At 34.6% G+C, this 6,349-nt stretch overlaps 1 long non-coding RNA gene across 1 annotated transcript; it reads left to right on the top strand.

Annotated features, from left to right (window-relative positions):
* The first annotated feature begins 101 nt into the window (after positions 1-101).
* LOC124890382 lies at positions 102-6,134 on the top strand. The gene is made up of 3 exons (XR_007049135.1): positions 102-2,474; positions 3,580-3,656; positions 5,642-6,134. It is a non-coding gene; the product is annotated as an uncharacterized LOC124890382 (long non-coding RNA).
* Positions 6,135-6,349: the final 215 nt, after the last annotated feature.

Below are 6,349 nucleotides of genomic sequence, written 5' to 3'. Positions count from 1 at the left end.
TCGAACTCGAGTGTTTCTTGATAGCTGGTAAGGAGTAGTAGCTTAGTTATGCACTTGTGGAAGAACTAAACTCATTAAAGTTTGATTTTTTCTTTCTTTCTGATAGTTGTAGAGTCCTGTGTCTAGACTAGTTTTGTCGTACCTTGACTATTCCATTGGAACCTGCCACCTCACACTAGTATAGGTATCTAAAACTCCTCTTACCAACTTTGATGAATAGGAAAAAATACCTTCTATTAGGATCTAAATATGGTCTTCACTTTATTGAGCAAATTTTGAAATTTCATTTATTTTATGTGTTAGATAATGTTTAAGATCTTCTCAGACAACATGGAAGCAAAAGGCTCATAGCTTGTTTTCGAGTATCTTGAAAATGGTGTCTTTTGGACAATTTTTTATAGTTGTTGAGCTGCGAAAACATAAGCGTTGCTTCCAGTTCTTTATGGTGCCTTCTTCTCCTCATTCCTAGTGTAAGGTGTCAATATCTGCATTTGTTGTTCAGCTAATAGTATTGAACCTTTCTGTAAGAAGACCCATGAAGCTTTCTCAGTGGACTCATCTCATACTACCCCCAAAAAGTTAGTGTTGTACTACACAAAAATCTCTGCAATCTTAGTTTATCTACCTGTTTCTGCATTTGATCATTATTTAGCTCAGTTACTATCTGATGTAGTGTTGTTGTTGCTGTCTAATGTTATCTTGAATATGGTTCAAGAAATCTTGGTTGTTGGTGGTCTCATTTTCTTGATGTTGGTTATAGTTGTGTAAGCTGTGAGCCATACCTCCTATGTTACAACCTTTATAGTTATGGGACCCCATTGCTGCATCACCAAAGAAGTCTCCTAGTTTTGGTGATGAAGTTACCATTCCTTCAAAATAAAGACAAAAAATATTCAATAAATAAGTAAAAAAAGATCCTCATTTAAAGAAGCTAAAAACAAAACAAGTTGTGAGCAGAAACCTTATGCTTGTAGTGACATGTTGAAGCCTTGCATAATGCATAATTAACCATCAGACTTGAGAGGCATAGCAGATAAAGAAGAGTAAAGGCTAGCATTGTCACCTTCAAAGTACATGCCTGGATAGTTGAGATGAGTTGGAGAAAATCTAATGGGAACTGAACTTTGAACATCACTTGAACCAGGTTGAGTATTGTGATGTTAGTCAGGAAGAGACCTTTTTTAAAGAGAACTGAACTGAGAACATCAAATTCCATCTTGTATCTGTTGGAATTAATGAATTCGAACCATTCTTTGAGAGCATTGGTCCGAAACCTTGTCTAGTGGTAATTAGGTAATGTATATTATTGGGAGAAGGGAAAACCTTGTATTTAAGGTGTAAACAAAGTAGAAAGACTCATTTTAGGCTATTGTACCCTCAACAATTTCTCTAAATTGAGAAGAATTCTTATTATACTCCTGTTTTCCCCTGTTATAGTAGTTTATAGCCAAAGGCGGATGCAGAGTGTGGATATGAGGGTCATATGAATCAAGTATTCTTCACTCGAAGTATCCACTTAAATTGGACCAACAAGTGGATATGAACCCAAAACTTTAAAATGTAATGAGTGTTCAATGCTAAGAACATTAAATTTTGAATCGATAAAGCTTAAATCTTGCTTAGCCTTGTGAATCAAATCTGCAATAGAGTTGGCATTGATGAATCGATAACTTTATATGTGAAACTTGCAGTATCTTTTCTCCGGATAGTATTTGTGTATTTACCAAATGGAACTATGAAGTATGGATACTAATTGATGATTATCTACTTTATTCTGCAGGTTACACAAATCGTAGTGTCTGTCAATTTCAAATTGGCTGATCGGTGGACATGATCTATGGTCAAGTAATATAATTATGGAAAAAAAAACTAGGAACTATATTTCTTTTTCTCTTAGGAAAGTATTTAATTATATTGAAATTTCTACCTCTGACCAAAAGTTGTATTTTATTGGCTATCCATTTTATTGCTACTGTTGTGCTAAAAAATGATGTGTTCTCACAAGATAATCAAAAAAAGCTGCACATCAAGTTAATGAAAATCTAAAGAAACGTGTAATGATAACAAATGGAATCATGTCAATTGTTACTCTAGTTTAGTTTCTTACTGGTGATGTCTTGAAACTGATTCATGCTCAAGTGGAATGAACAACACCTGATTACTATTTCTCGGACTATTAACCAGCTAAATAGTTTTTATTGTACTTACCCTTTTTGGCGACTCACCGATATTGCTGATATGACAGTTCACTTCAAAAGGGTGTGGGCAGGTACTCGTTGTTTCTGAATTTACGGGGAGTTATATGGAGAGTAGGTTTTTGGTCATTCGGCTTTCTTCATTTGTCTGAAAGGCATAAGAAGACAACTAATGAGCCTTCAAAGGCTCCTCCTCGTGCTGATGTTGTGAAAATCTTGAAAAATGGGATAGTCGTGAACCTTCTGAGAATGGGTGCTGCTGTGCTTGGGATGCACTAGGTATGTTGTCTTTTTAGTTTCTTTGTTGTAAAGATCTGGTGGAAAGAAATTCAGATAATGGTGTCTTTATTTGAACTGTTTAGTTGGATGAAACTTGTTTGAGACTGCTGCATAGTTTTTGTTGTTTCTTTGTAGCTGATAATCAATATCCAGCTAAAAGTTCAATAATTTAAGGGGTTGTTTGGTCTGGGTGATAAGGTGGATATCCCACGATCAAATTTGGGATTAGATTTATATTGTGTTTGGTTGATGTTATAAATTTATCCTCCAACAAAGTTATACTGTCAATAAAACACAGTATAAATTTGGGATTGTGGGATTCGTCAATTGATTATAGTCTCCTAGGATAATTTAGTCCACATACTAAATGACCCCTCAAAATGGAACTTATGTGATATAGCTATCTTCAAAGTCCTGATTTTTTTTTTGTATTGTGCATTTGTATTACAAAGCTAGTGATACAAGTTCTTTTGATAATCGTGGTGTCCTTGGCATATTGCACGTACCTTGAATAGTAGTATCCAAGGTCACTCTATCGACCAATTTTCGGAGAAATTACATAATAGTTTTGCCTATGGTATGATTTTAACTTGAAACCTTATGGTTCTTAACCCCACTCCATTGAACACTTGGTCACACCCTTTGGTGCAAGTTAGTGATACAAGTTAGCTTCAATATTCGTGACAAATTGATATTTTGGTAGCTGCTGGAGCATTCATGATTGTAGAAAAGTTGTTTAGCTCAAGCATTCTTCCAATTTTAGGGGTGGTGAACAGGTTCCACAATTTACTGAGTTCAAATATTTTTGTAAACTTTTGATTAGTACATGGGGTTAAATTTAGTAGGAATGTTATTACACACCCTTCTCTTCTTATAAAGGCAAAAAAGGTATAAAAAAAGTCTTTCAAACCAGTGAAAAGATGAGTGAAGTAAGTCAAACATTAGAGGCAGTGTATTGTCTATTTACCCTTATCCCACCACATACACGATCAAAAGACCCTGCTTTATGTTTCTTCCTGGGCAATTTTGCAGTAAGAAAAGATATGTTTGATGTCATTTAGTAGTTTCTCATTTTTATTGCTGCTTATGGCAAAGACATATTCAGGTCAGATCTGTACTCGCCGAAGTAAAGGAAAGGTTTCAATCACATTCGATGAAGTCATACAGGTCTCAATTTTAGAGGTAACATGTTATAATTTATATCATTTAAATTTAGAAGTTTGCTTTATCGACCTCTAAGTTTATTTGTGAAAGATGAGAATTATGTAGTCATGTTCTTCACCAAAGGTGGCCGACTGATACATGAAACGGTAAGAGAACAGTGAGTTCTTAGGTTTGAATACATGTGGGAAAACACTACGTAATTTCTTCCATCCGCTTAAGCCTTGGTGGTCAGAGTTTTGATACCTGTGTTGGTGGGGGTTAGGTAGTTGGTACCAGATGGAATATTTGAGGCACGCGCAAGTTAGAACGAACACACCATCATTGAAACAACTGTGGTCACGTTCTGCGTGTGAATTTGCATCATCCTTGCGTGTGCTTAGAAAGTTCCTTGAGTGATTTAGAGGGAGGTAACCTTTTGTTTTCTATTCATTATTTTTAAGTTCAGGGAGGGATAGAGGGTGGAAGAGAACCTTTTGGTTCACTATTCTTATTTACGTTCACTTTGTGCTGTGATAATTTCTCTGCTCATGTATATTTGTATTGCATTACTTTTCCTGAATGGTTAAACTCACTTTGTACCCCATGTTCAGTTCTGTTGGTCCGTGTATATCTATTGTGTCAGTGTCTCAGTTTCCAGTTATATTACAGGGTTAGAATGTACATTTTTTAAGATGAATATACTAGTGGTATTTTCCTTTTGTTGATTTGAGATAACATAAACTAATGGTTATTCTATGAAATTACCAGTTTTTAAAAAACAAATGGTTATTCTATAATGGATAATGAAATCATTGATAGGATATGTTTGAATAATTAAGAAGCCTAATTGGTCAGAGCAAAAAAGATCACTTTTTTGTTTTTTTGAAATGGTAACAATTTTGTATTAAAATCACCAGGGCCTGTTATGGCCAAAGTTACAAGGAATGAAACCTAAGTAAAAGCTACAGAAAAGTATGTTAGATAACGGTAAACTATTGATTTAAGTCTAGCTGAATGAGTTAAGGGATTCTGAGGGTGTAGAACATGGATCCTATTCTAATCCATAATGACAATCCATTCATACTTTTTACTCCCTCCATTTCAATTTGTCTGTCTGATTTTGATTTGGCATGGAGTTTAAGAAATTAAAGACAACTTTTGAATCTTGTGATACGTAAACTGTACCAAAATGCCCTTAAATTTGTGGTCTTTAAACATGCCATTTGAAAATTACATATACTTTTTGTGGCTGTTACCTCTCTCTTCGCGTTGATTAGAGATGAAAGTTGGAACAGCAAATAGGTAAAGAAAGACATTGTTGTGTTCTATTAAGTCAGGAGACGAATAAAGGGAAACAAAATACGAGTTCTGATGCCGCTGAGAAAGTTATGGTGGCTGTTTAGGCATCGAAGGAAATATACAAAATAGCTGTTGTGTGGTCTTTCACTATGTTGTTCAGCCTGGAGATTGCATTACACTTATTGTGGTTATACCTTCACAAAGTTCTGGTAGTTCTGGTAATTTCTCTGGATTTCATTCATTTTCTTGTTTCTTGTATGATGTCCTGAAAATGAATATTCAGCTTAGGTAGAATTCTCTAGTTGCTCACTGCTGTACTAGTTAATTGAATTGTTGATTATAACACTGTAATTAGTGAGAAATTTTTGCTTGTTATGTTTCCTGCTCCGCTATTGGCTGACGTTATGGTGGTTTTTGTTTGATATGATTTCAAATTTCTTAAGGTTAACCAAGATAATTTTTTTCCTGAAAGTTTTACAAAAAAAAGATAAGCTTTAGTTACCAATTCTTAAGAGTATGGGAGGCTGTAAAGTCTAGACTTTTGCCGCTGGGAAGTACATCGTATGCCACTGGATTCTAATTAGTTCATTGAAGATATTCCGTGTTCATGTTATCTCTGCATATTTAGTAATTCTGCCCTTTTATATTCATGCTACTTCTATGTTTTAACAAAAGGAGGTTTAGTGAATAGTACTGTTAAGAGTTTTGCAATCATTTGTTGGTAGAAAGTTATGGGGATTCCTTTGATATGCTGGAGATTGCGCTAGTGGCCACTGGAAGTTGCACTCTTTAAATAGTTTCAAGCACAAGTCCGATATAACTGATTATTGCTCCCAGATGATCCTTTAGCTTCAGGATGTTTATGATCCCAATAAGGCAAGCGTACAACTTCCGCATCTCCATTGTTGGCACATTGTTACAAACACTGATGCTAAACATTTGGTTCTTCTTGTACTTGTTCTCCTCCAGATAAATGTCAAGATTAAAATTGTTTCTAGTATACCGCATGGAGCTGTGGCTGGTGAGGCAAAGAAGTTGCAAGCTAATTGGGTTGTTTTGGACAAGTAATTTAGAAGCTTCTTCAGAGTCTGATACCTTTTGTTAACTTAATTTTATAAAATTTTAATTTGGATTATTATATTAATGAATGATTTTGTTGTGATGCGTGTATATATATATAATTGTATTGATACAATTCTATATAATTCTCTTTCTGTCTCTCTCTCTATATATATTCATAGTTGCAATAGGTCAAAAAATCGTTGCAATTGATAATTAAAATAGTTGCAATAGGTTGCAAGAGAATGTAGCAAAAGATTCAAAAATCGTTGCAATAGGTGTGAAAAAGCGCCGCAACATATAGTTAAAAATCGTTGCAAAAAATCAAGGAGTGTTGTAGTAAATAATCAAAAATTATTGCAATAGGGTTATTG

Source organism: Capsicum annuum, unplaced genomic scaffold (assembly GCF_002878395.1).
Source record: "Capsicum annuum cultivar UCD-10X-F1 unplaced genomic scaffold, UCD10Xv1.1 ctg1706, whole genome shotgun sequence".
Classification (NCBI taxonomy): Eukaryota; Viridiplantae; Streptophyta; class Magnoliopsida; order Solanales; family Solanaceae; genus Capsicum; species Capsicum annuum.
The sequence above is the reverse complement of the archived record's forward strand: the minus strand, read 5'-3'. Positions and strand labels throughout refer to the sequence as shown.